A 12,123-nucleotide genomic window follows, 5' to 3' on the forward strand; every position below is an offset into this window, starting at 1 on the left:
CCAACAAAAAACTTCCACCCCCAGTGAGCGGCATTTGCATTGTCTACAGAAGAGCGCTCCTGCTAGGGTGACCAGACAGCAAATGTGAAAAATCGGGACGGAAAAAGCCCCGAATAGCAGGACTGTCCCTATAAAATTGGGACATCTGGTCACACTAGCTCCTGCCGACAATGCGCTGTTCACACTGGCACTTGTCATGGCAAGACTTTTGTCTTTTGGGCGGGGAGGGGTTCAACACCTCTGAAAGACACAAGTTTTGTCATTCAATTGCCAACGTAGACATAGCGTTAGGCACGGCAGCTGGGAGGGGTCATTCCTAGCTTGGGTAGACGTGTGTGTGCTCACTCTGATCGAGCCAAGGGGATTGTATTCAGGTGGCTGGCCTGAGCCGCGGCCTGCACCACTGTGGCCACACTGCTATTTTTAGCATGCTCGCTTGATCAGACGTAGCACGTCTACCCAGACTGAGAACTAAACCTCCCAGCCGCAGCGTCTGTGGGCGCTTACAGCATCCGGCACAGCGGGGCACTGACCTCAGTTCTGCACTACAAATAACCTCTTTGTACAATTGTTTTATCTGCTATGTTACAGGTAACACCTCAGGCTGCCGTATAATTGAAAGCCTGCACCTTGTCTAATCAGGCTTGCTGTTTCCTCTGTATAGTCAGCCAGCTCCCCTGTTAGCTTTCATCTATCACAGCAACAGGGGGAGAGATGCACTTTCCTGTTTTTAAAGAAATGTAATAGTAAAGCCACAGAAATTGAAAGGGCAACTTGGTGGCCAGTTTTGGTTGCTTGTGTCTTTTTAAACAGATGCTGATCACACCTTTTCTTTTGTTGTAGTGTTTTTATGGCTGGACCCATCTAAGGGGACTGCATTGCCTTTTGTCTTTCTCTCGAAGGTAAGTCTCCTTTATGTGTCTCCTCTGCTTCATATTCCCAGTAACTACTTTCACTATTGTGTCATGCTTCTCTAGTATAAATATAATCTGTTTGAACGCAAGAATGGCCCTACTGGGTCCATTTAGCCCAGTATCCTGTCTTCCAACAGTGGCCAGTGCCAGGTGCCCCAGAGGGAATGAACAGAACAGGTCATCACCAAGTGATCCATCCCCCGTCGCTCATTCCCAGCTTCTGGCAAACAGGTTTGCCAACAGATGTCGGGGTTTCCCATTAAAGTTATGTTCTGAGGTGGTCAGGATGCTGCAGCTTATCCCCTAGGATAGAAATGGAGTGGGCAGGAGTTGGGTGGGATTTGTAGGCCTGACACTTCTTTATATCGTGATATGCCTTAAAGCTGTAGTGGTAAGAGGTAAGACTGTCTTTTTCACTGCCAAGGCTGTGCTCTGGGATTTAACATCCGATTGTCCATGTGGAGGCTGAGCAGGACTTGAAAAAACATATCCAACATAAAAATACTAACCCAAGGAGTAAATCGGCTAGTCAGGGTGAAGAAGACCCTGCCCTCCACTCCCCTGCTCCCAAAGCCACTTGTTCACAGCTCACTCCCCTCCATGAATTCTCTGCCTCCCTTCCCTTGCTGAAAGAGAAATCAATTCTGGGGCCTCTGCTCCTTCTTGGCCAGCCTCTGCTCCCGCTCCTCGGACTCCTGTGTGATGCTGTAGCTAAGAAGGCAAACATGATCCTTGGGTATGTACGCAGAGGAAGGTCAAGTAAGACTAGGGAGGTGGTATTACCTCTGTATATGGCATTAGTAGGACCATTACTGGATATTGTGTCCATTTCTGATGTCCACAGTTTAAAAAGAATGGTGAAAAATTGGAAAATCTGTAGAAAAGAGCAACAAGAATCGTTCACAGGTCAATCTGCATTGTAGTGTTTAAGAAGCTAAATCTATTTAACTTTGTCTTGGATAAGCTAAGAGGTGACTCGATTGTGGTCTACAAATACCTATATAGGGAAGAGGTTGTAGACAGCTCTTTAATCTAGCAGGAAAAGGCATAAAGAGAGCCAACAGTTGGAAAATTCTGACTAGAAATAAGGTGCAAATTTTTGACAGTGAGGAAATTAAGGACTGGAGCACCGTGCTGATTTTCAGTAAGTCTTGGAGCACTGGGGAAGTTCCAGAAGACTGGAAGAAAGTTTGATGGGCCAATTTTTAAAAAGAGTTAATGGGATGATCTGGGTAATTATAGGCTTATCAGCCTGACATCAGTCCTGGGCAAGATAATGGAGCAGCGGAAATGGGACTTGATTAATCAAGAATTAAAGGAGGGTAATGTAATGAATGCAAATCAACATGGGTTATGGAAAATAGATTCTGTCAAACCAACTTGCTTTCTTTTGATGAGATGTCAAGTTTGTTAAAGGTGTTGACGTAATATACTGTGTCTAGTTCTGGTGCCCGCAATTCAAGAAGGAAGTCGATAAATTGGAAAGAGCTCAGAGAAGAGCCACGAGAATGATTACAGTGATAGACTGAGCTTTCTGAGTCTATTCAACTTAACAAAGAGAAGGTGAAGGGGTGACTTGATTACAGTCCAGTCTGTGACACTGGCTACTCGCAGAAATCCCAGCTTCTCTTTCTTTCTTTGAGTATCTCCATGGGGATTACATAATGTTTTTAATAATGGGCTCTTCAGTCTAGCAGAGGAAGGTATAATATGGTCCAATGGCTGGAAGTGGATTCTTGACCAATTCAGACTAGAAATAAGGTGCAAATTTTTAACAGTGAGGGTGATTAATTATTGGAACAATTTCTGATGGGTGGTGGTGGATTCTCCATCACCGACAATTTTTAAATCAAGCTTGGATGTTTTTCTAAGAGAGAGGCACTAGGAATTGTTGTGGGGAAGTTCTGTGTCCTAGGTTATACAAGAGGTCAAACTAGATGATCACAATTATTCTTTCTGGCCTTGGAATCCATATACTTATCTAGGGGTTTGATGGATTCTCCATCTCTTGAAGTCTTTAAACCAAGACAGGATCCTGTTCTAAAAGAGATACTTTAATCCAAACAGTAGTTATGGGTTTGATGAAGAAGTAACTGGGAGAGATTCTCTGGACTTTGATGTGCAGGAGGTCAGAACAGACACTCATAATGATCCCATCTGGCTTTAAAAATCTGCAAAAATCTACCTCACGCTCTTCTGTAATCTTAACTCCTTCATGCTTTCTTCCCCATGGCTCCTCTCTGCCTCCCTGCACTTTCAACGGCCTGCAGCTTGCACACCCATCCAAAGTTCCCATTTGCCTGGGTGAGTGGGATTTCAAAGTTCTCTGTAAGACTGGGAACGGGCAAGGGGAGCAGGAAGAACGAAGCTTTAGCAGAAACATAGGTGTGAAAACAAACTCAGTGTTGGAAAAGGAAGGTGTTTGCTCAACAGTGTTTTTTGGCTGGGCTGGAGTTGAGAGAGGAGGTTGCAGTTGTTGGGGAAACTGCTTTTCTGAGCATATGGTCCATAAGAGGAGAGGGGAAATGGGGGCTGTCACAGTTTCAGGCTAACTGCACCTGTATCCCCCAATTCTTTGGTCTACTCCAGGAGTGCCCGGTCAGATCTCTGCTCTCTAGCAAGTTACCACAGAGCTCTTTCTAAGTAAGCACGTTTATTCTTAAGGAAAAGCATCACACATTAAAAACAATAAAGAGATTTAAACACACACTAAACATACCAGGAGTCACCCACAAGTCACCCATTTGGATTCCGTTGGGACCTATGGAGTCCTAATAATCCAGTCTTTCCAGCCCTCCCCAAGTGCTGGAGCCTGTCTTGGAGAGAAGGTCTTTTCCGTTTGCTGGATTAGAAGGAAGACCTTGTGTCAGTTCAAACTCACGTTTTATCCCAAAAGCCCTTTCTTTGTTTGAGTCTCTGGAAAACCCAGTTTGCAAACCACACCAAGGGGGTTGTACCTCTTGTGTTGGTCCTCAGGTACCCAGGACTGAGTTATCTTGTTACCTTTTGCCTCCCCTGAGCAAGAGTCTTGCCTATGGTGGCTGGCACTGTGGATTGATTTCAGTCACCAAGTGGAAAGCCTTGATTTAGATCATCGGTTGTAATCAACTTTTCCATTTGTACTTCAGTTATTTTCTAAAGAATGGTGTATTTTCACGTTGATTTTACAGCTAAACAGAGCCGTCGTACCAGATTTGGTACATCTTTTTTGCTACCTAGTAGGATATGCGATAGCTATCTATATTTAAGCAATTATATAGCTTAATATTTTCAGATTCTTATTAAATTGTGGACTTTTAGTATGTTAGAAAACGGTGAATGATATATTGCTTCTATGCTAGAAAATTCACTTTTTGCTCATGATTTGTCACGCTGCACTAGGATGGTAACTGGAATTTAAACACATACACAAGCATTTACAATTGATTTTTATTAAACCAAACCACTTTAAATGTTTTGGATACATAAACTTCTCATCAAAACATGTTTCACATTTACAACTGAATGATTTATTAAACAGGGGGATTAACTGTTATCAGTGAATTAAACTGATTATTTCAGCTCAGCTCAAATGATCCCCGTGAGATACATGATGGTATCTCCTGGAGTCAGAGGCCAGGTCCCAACCCCTGTGAGGACTTTGCCATCTGCTGCACTCACTAGCACAGCCCCTGGGTCTCCCAGAAGATCAAGCTCTTAATTCAGTACATGATCCACTGTGCCATGTTTATAACGCTTGGCCTCAAAAGTCAAATGTCTTTCCCTCATCCTTTGGCTAGGAAACTCAAGGTTTGATAGAGGATGGATTCAGCATTTTTATTTAAATGTTTGAAGAGATTATTATAAGTTTAGGCCTTGAAATATATTGCATTATATTCAGCTTTCATTTTAAACAGATGTCTTTTTAAAATTGAAAGACTTACTATGATTTGAACAAAATAAAAGAATCCATTTTTTTAAATCCTCATTTTGTTATCCTCCCTGGCTTCTGTGTCACACCTCAAAAGAGTTGTTTAGTCTCTGTGACTCGCCTTAATCACCCCCCACTGTTGGTTCCTGGAAGGACTGTGGTAACCCTCCCCCATGGAGTGGAACACAGTCCTACATAAATCATTCATAAATGTAATACAATAGTCCCTCCAAGATGCTGCATTAGGTTGCAATATGTGTCACAGGGGATTTTGTAGAGAAAAGCAGTAGAACCAGTTAAGCACTGCTCTTGCTAGCAAGGTGATATCACTGTTCTCCAAGTCAGCATGCACAGAGGCCAGCTGTTAAACCATTATCCCAAACCATATTCCAAACCTGGGGGCAGGGCACTTATACTCTCTGCCTGTGTCCGCTCTTAAGGTTTTGCTAACCCCATTTAAGTCCAAATGTAGACAGAGGCCATCTACAAAATAATTGCTACTCTGTTGGGAGAAATGAATCCTAGAATATCAGGGTTGGAAGGGACCTCAGGAGGTCATCTAGTCCAACCCCCAGCTCAAAGCAGGACCAATCCCCAACTAAATCATCCCAGCCAGGGCTTTGTCAAGCCTGACCTTAAAAACCTCTACGGAAGGAGATTCCACCACCTCCCTAAGTAACCCATTCCAGTGCTTCACCACCCTCCTAGTGAAAAAGTTTTTCCTAATATCCAACCTATACCGCCCCCACTGCAACTTGAGACCATTACTCCTTGTTCTGTCATCTGCCACCACTGAGAACAGTCTAGATCCATCCTCTTTGGAACCCCCTTTCAGGTAGTTGAAAGCAGCTATCAAATCCCCCCTCATTCTTCTCTTCTGCAGACTAAATAATCCCAGTTCCCTCAGCCTCTCCTCATAAATTGTGCTCCAGCCCCCTAATGATTTTTGTTGCCCTCCGCTGGACTCTTTCCAATTTTTCCACATCCTTCTTGTAGTGTGGGGCCCAAAACTGGACACAGTACTCCAGATGAGGCCTCACCAATGTCAAATAGAGGGGAATGATTATGCCCCTCAATCTGCTGGCAGTGCCCCTATTTATACAGCCCAAAATGCCGTTAGCCTTCTTGGCCACAAGGGCACGCTGTCAACTCATATCCAGCTTCTCGTCCACTGTAACCCCTAGGTCCTTTTCTGAAGAACTGCTGCCTAGCCACTCGGTCCCTAGTCTGTAGCAGTGCATGGGATTCTTCCGTCCTACGTGCAGGACTCTGCACTTGTCCTTGTTGATCCTCATCAGGTTTCTTTTTGCCCAATCCTCTAATTTGTCTAGAACCCTCTGTATCCTATCTTTACCCTCCAGCGTATCTACCACTCCTCCCAGTTTAGTGTCATCTGCAAACTTGCTGAGAGTGCAGCCCACGCTATCCTCCAGATCATTAATGAAGATATTGATCTAGTTATGACATGATTGTAATGTAGGTGGGATCTAACTCCGGTTCTGAACCATAACTAGAGCCATACAACTGTCCAGTTCAGAACAAGCTTAAATAATGGTTCAGTCCTGTGCACTGTGCAAGACCAGACTGTTTGGAGGGATTACCATGCTGTGTGTTTTACTGTAGGAATCCGTGTTGACAGGACCTCAGAGATAACAGGCAAATGTTTATTTGTATTACTGTCGCACCTCAGAATCCTAGTTACGAACCAGGACTCCATTGTGCTAGGTGCTGTACAAACAGTCCCTGCCCAAAGAGCTTCCAATCTCAGTATAAGACACAAGGCAACCTACAGATACAGGGCAGGTGGATACAGACACAAGGGGGATAATATTGGTCAGCATGATTGGCTGTAGTCTCAGCACACCAGCAGCCTGACCGTTGTCAAGGGTTTTATCGGCATTGCGAAAAAGGAGAATTTTGAGGAGGATAATGAGGAAAATCCAGCTGTGCGTTTCTGGTGAAGTACCATGATCTTCAGTGGAGAGTTGACCAGTGCTTGCACTTTAAAGCCTAAATATGTTGATTTAACAGGCCTTTGGAATGATTAGATGTTCTCTTCTCTAAGGGATTTTTGGCTGGAGATGTAATACTCAGTGCTTGTAGTCTTTGTCAGTTCTTCAGATGTTAAGTATTTAATCCTCCCGACACCTCTGTGCGATATCTCTATCTGTGGGGGAAGAACAGTGGGACTGGCCTAGTGCTTTAGATTATGAACCCTCAATAGATGAGACATGCCCTCCAGTTTCTCCTCCTCAGACCCACTACTATCACTTCTCTTTTTGTCTGGAATTAATTTTTCCTGGCAGGGCTAAAATTTGCTGACTAATGCCCTGGTGGCTGATGAAAGTATAGATGGTCTGATCCCGGAGTCTGAGGGAAACTGGCCCCAGTACTGCTTGCTATGTTCTCAGTGGCCTCACGTACTTTTGGGGTGGGGGATGAGACAAAACTGAGCCTTGTGGAACACTGCTCAAGAGTTCCTTGACCCCAGAGACAGCCAAAGATTCCTTGCCTCAGCCGTTGCAAACAGGGAACGTTGAAGACAAGTTGGTGTTTGCAGAGACTGCTAGCATCAAGAAATGGCTTTTCAAAATGAGGTCTAACACTGTCTGTCCCACTGTCTTCCCACAGAGAAGAGAGACAGACTTGAAGAATAATGGCCCCACTTGATTTTTACGATCAGTGCCACCATGGTTCTGGCTTGCAAGCCAGAACGTGTTCCTGGGATCTCTAGAACCTCAGCGAGCGAAACGGTCAGATTCTAGTAGAAAACACCTTGTTTGTTCTCCATCGGCTGCAGATCTGCCCCTATAAAGGAGGTCAAACTAATAGTCCAGAAGTGGTCATCCTAGTGGGCTGATTGTGACATGGTGCTAAAATGTGGAAGCTTCATTCTTCCGTAAGCAGATGAGTGATGGATACTTAGAGATTTGTTCCTTGGACTAGGGTCAGGTGCTCTGTATTATAAATAGTATTAATAAAGGGGCTGACCTGGGATTTCATGACTTCTAAAAAATTGTTGCTTATTTTAAATTCTGTTCCAAGCCAATTTTAATGCCTGGCGTTTTTAAGATGTGAAGTGCTCCAGAAATGCCAAGACTGGCGTTCTTGTATCCTTACTCTATTGTGCACCTTAGCCTGTTGTGGGAGGCTGGTGAGAGCTGAGCTGCTGTGGTGGCTATTTTTAGTAACACTCGCTTTTGCTGGTGCATAAAGAACTCTCCCAATCAGATTTAGGAAACAGATTTAAAGAGACATTGTCAGATGAAAAACAAATTCAGAGGTTGAAAAAAAAAAAACTCGTCTACCACGAAAAAAACCCACTGATGTTCTTTCCGTGACAGAAATCTGATTTACTCTTCGATATTGTGTAAGTTTGCTTTTTGCATTGCTCTTGGCTTGGACAAAATAATCAACTAGTCAATTTGCTTTTATTCTATTCCTTTTCATTTTCAAATTCTTATACGTTGCCTCAGTGCTGCAATATGTTGTACACACTTTAGGGAAAAATTAAATTGTTGATTAAACTTACCATTGGAATTAAAAGGGGCAATCATGGAAACTACAGTCTTGATCTGTGTAAAACCTTATTCCTGTAGAGCCTACGTTTCGTATTAGATGTGATCTGACCTTTTAAAGAGAATGGGGAGGTGATAAGTGACAGTCAGCAAAGAACAAATCATGTCAAAACAACCTGATAGCTTTCTTTGACAGGGTAATAAGCCTTGTAGATGGGGGAAAGTGGTAGACTTGGTATATCTTGACTTCAGTAAGGCTTTTGATACTGTCTCATGACCTTCTCATAAACAAACTAGGGAAATACAACCTCGATGGAGCTACTGTGAGGTGCGTGCATAACTGATTGATAATTACTCTCTAGGAATAGTTTTCCAATGGTTCAGTCAAGCTGGAAGGGCATATCAAAGGGGGTCCCGGAGGGATCAGTTATGGGTCTGGTTCTGTTCAGTATCTTCATCAATGATTTAGATAATAGCATAGAAAGGACACTTAAAGTTTGAGGACAATACCAAGCTGGGAGGGGTTGCAAGTGCTTTAGAGGATAGGATTAAAATTCAAAATGATCTGGACAAACTGGAGAAATGGTCTGAAGTAAATAGGATGAAATTCAATAAGGACTAATGCAATGTACTCCACTTAGGAAGGACAATCAGTTGCACACATACAAAATGGGAAACGACTGCCTAGGAAGGAATACTGCGGAAAGGGATCTGGGGGTCATAGTGGATCACAAGTTAAATATGAGTCAACAGTGTAACACTGTTGCAAAAAAGCAAACATCATTCTGGGGAGTGTTGTAAGCAAGACACGAGAAGTAATTCTTCTGCTCTATTCCACATTGGTTAGGACTCAACTGGAGTATTGTGTCCAGTTCTGGGTGCCACATTTCAGGAAAGATGTGGACAAATTGGAGAAAGTCCAGAGAAGAGCAACAAAAATGATTCAAGGTCTAGAAAACATGACCTATGAGGGAAGATTGAAATAACTGGGTTTGTTTAATCTGGAGAAGAGAAGACTGAGGGGGGATATAAGTTTTCAAGTATGTCAAAGGTTGTTCTAAGGAGGAGGGAGAAAAACTGTTTTCCTTAACCTCTGAGGATAGGACAAGAAGCAATGGGCTTAAATTGCAGCAAGGGCAGTTTAGGTTGGACATTAGGGAAAACTTCCTAACTGTCAGGGTGGTTAAGCACTGGAATAAATTGCCTAGGAAGGTTGTGGGATCTCCATCATTGGAGGTTTTTAAGAGCAAGTTGGACAAACACCTGTCAGGGATGATGTAGACAATACTTAGTCCTGCCATGAGTGTAGGGGACTAGACTAGATGACCTTTCGAGGTCCCTTCTAGTTCTATGATTAAATCTAGGGTCTCCTGACTTTGAGGATCAGGACACTGGACTTATACACGTGTAAGTGTTTACCTGATAAAGTCTGAATCCCTTGGAACATGGGTGCTGAATATGATGGCCTGTGGATAAAAACATTGGACAAGAGACGGGTTCAATTCCAGGCTTAGCCACTGACTACTTGTGTGACCTTTGTCAAGCCACTTTATATCTCTGTTCCTTAGTTCCATTGCAAGGTAGGATAAATTCAGCAAAGCTTGTGAGGCACTTGGGTTTATAAAAATATGGTAATAAGTGAATATAATGTAACTGGAATATGCTTCATGCAAAAGGTCTCTTGTAAGGTATCGTTACAAAGCTTATAATCTACTGAGTGTAATCATCCTATTTGTATAAATGTACCACTCTTGTATCTGGGACTAGAAATATGAAATATAACTCTCAGGGCCTATTGTAATTATGCAAAGTGTGGGCCATTAATGGTGGTTTGGAATCTTAATGGCTCCCATCAACCAGGACAATTGACTGGGGCTCTGTTTGCAAGCAAGCCTTCCTGTAAGTCAGGCTGGGAGGAATGAAGGCTTAGGGTCTTACAGTGATGTGATCATGTGACATGAACTGGAATCCATCTTTAACCTGGTGCTTTTCCAGTGAGGGGGTGGAAACCCAGAGAGAGACACAGGATTCCCGCCTTATGCAAAAGATATATAAAGGGGTGGAACAGAACAAAGAGAGGAGAGGGGCCATTATGAAGAATCCCCTAGCTACCACCTGAGCTGGAACAAGAGCTGTACCAGGGGAAAGAATTATGCCCAGGCCTGGAAAGTGTCCAGTCTGAGGAAAAAACTTACTGAAGCATCTCTGAGGGTGCGATTATCTGTATTCAGTTTGATTACATATAGATTTGCGCATTTTATTTTATTTTATTTTGCTTGGTGACTTACTTTGTTCTGTCTGTTACTACTTAATCCTACTTTCTGTATTTAATAAAATCACTTTTTACTTATTAATTAACTCAGAGTATGTATTAATACCTGGGGGAGCAAACAACTGTGCATATCTCTCTATCTGTGTTACAGAGGACGAACAATTTATGAGTTTACCCTGCATAAGCTTTATACAGGGTAAAATGTATTTATTTTGGTTTAGACCCCATTGGGAGTTGGGCATCTGAGTGCTAAAGACAAGCACACTTCTGTTAGCTGTTTTCAGGTAAACCTGCAGTTTTGGGGCAAGTCAGTCAGACCCTGGGTCTTTGTTGGAGCAGACGGGAGTGTCTGGCTTAGCAAGACAGGGTGCTGGAGTCCTGAGCTGGCAGGGAAAATAGGAGCAGAGGTAGTCCTGGCACATCAATTGGCAGCTCCCAGGGGGGTTTCTGTGATCCAACCCATCACAGTGGTCACTGAAATACCTAGACATAGGTAAAATGTCATTGAAAACTTGCTACATTTGTTACCCATCTGTCACGGAGTGTGGGGGCGACACAAGGCCCTGCACCCCCGGCTTCCTGCGATTCACCATGACTCTCAGCCAGCCAGTAAAGCAGAAGGTTTATTTAGACGACAGGAATACAGTCAAGACAGGTCTTGCAGGCACAGACAACAGGACCCCCCTCAGTTAGGTCCATCTTGGGGTCCCAGGGCGCCCCAGCCCCCTTGCGAGGTCAGAGCCCCATCTCCCTCCCAGCCATATCATCAGTCAGCTCCTGAAACTCTGCCTTCAGCGACCCCTCCCACAGCCTTTGTTCAGTTTCCCGGGCAAAGGTGTGACCTGGCCTCTAACCCCTTCCTGGGTTCTCATGTTACATGCTCAGGTATTCTCCGTAGGTCAGTCTCCCATCCCCCAATGCAGACTATCCTAGCCACACTCCCCTGTCAGCATTCAAAGACTACAGTAAGGAACAGTCCCAGTTTGTCACATCTCTCCCCCCTTCGAGACCGAACTGAGCAGGGTCACTTTAGCCAGTGACCCGGGGAAGTTCGAATCTACCCCCGTTCCCGTGGATGCCCGAGCATCCCTCCCATTCCTTGGTGAGAATTACACCAGGCCCCTCCAGGTTCACCCCCCCCCTTAGGTCGGGGTTGCTCGGTGGCACTCGTAGTTCGCATGTGGGAAGGTTTATGCGGCCTGTGCCCTTTTCCCACCCCAATACCCCTGGGGTTCCAACTGGGCTGGGGTCTTCTCCCAGTGTTCCAGTCTGGAGGTCGGTGATTCGGGCTCTCTTGGTTCAGAGCCCCCCTTTTAACCTTGGCCACCCTCTGGGAAGGCTCCTCTATGCTGGGCAAGGGTCCTAAAGCCATTTTCCCCTTGTCCCGGGCCTTCCTCCACCTCTGCCAGGGGTCACAGGATCGGCAGTACTGTCGGACAGTAACAAAGACCCCAGGCCAGTAAAAGCTCCGTAGCAGCCTCTGCTGGGTACTCCAGGTTCCCTGGTGCC

At 44.4% G+C, this 12,123-nt stretch overlaps 1 protein-coding gene across 5 annotated transcripts in view; it reads left to right on the top strand.

Moving 5' to 3' along the window:
* The window catches only part of NUMA1 (nuclear mitotic apparatus protein 1), a 78,017-nt gene that overhangs the window by 5,334 nt on the left and 60,560 nt on the right, over positions 1-12,123 (top strand). For 4 of the 5 annotated variants that reach the window (XM_042840222.2, XM_065596579.1, XM_065596571.1 and 1 more), the window contains exon 2: positions 844-902. The exons of the other annotated variant lie outside the window; for it this stretch is intronic. The gene's annotated coding sequence lies outside the window, so the exon portion shown is untranslated. The remainder of the gene's footprint in view (positions 1-843; positions 903-12,123) is intronic. 5 annotated transcript variants of the gene reach the window in all.

The sequence above is a fragment of the Chrysemys picta genome, chromosome 1 (assembly GCF_011386835.1).
Source record: "Chrysemys picta bellii isolate R12L10 chromosome 1, ASM1138683v2, whole genome shotgun sequence".
Lineage (NCBI taxonomy): Eukaryota > Metazoa > Chordata > Testudines > Emydidae > Chrysemys > Chrysemys picta.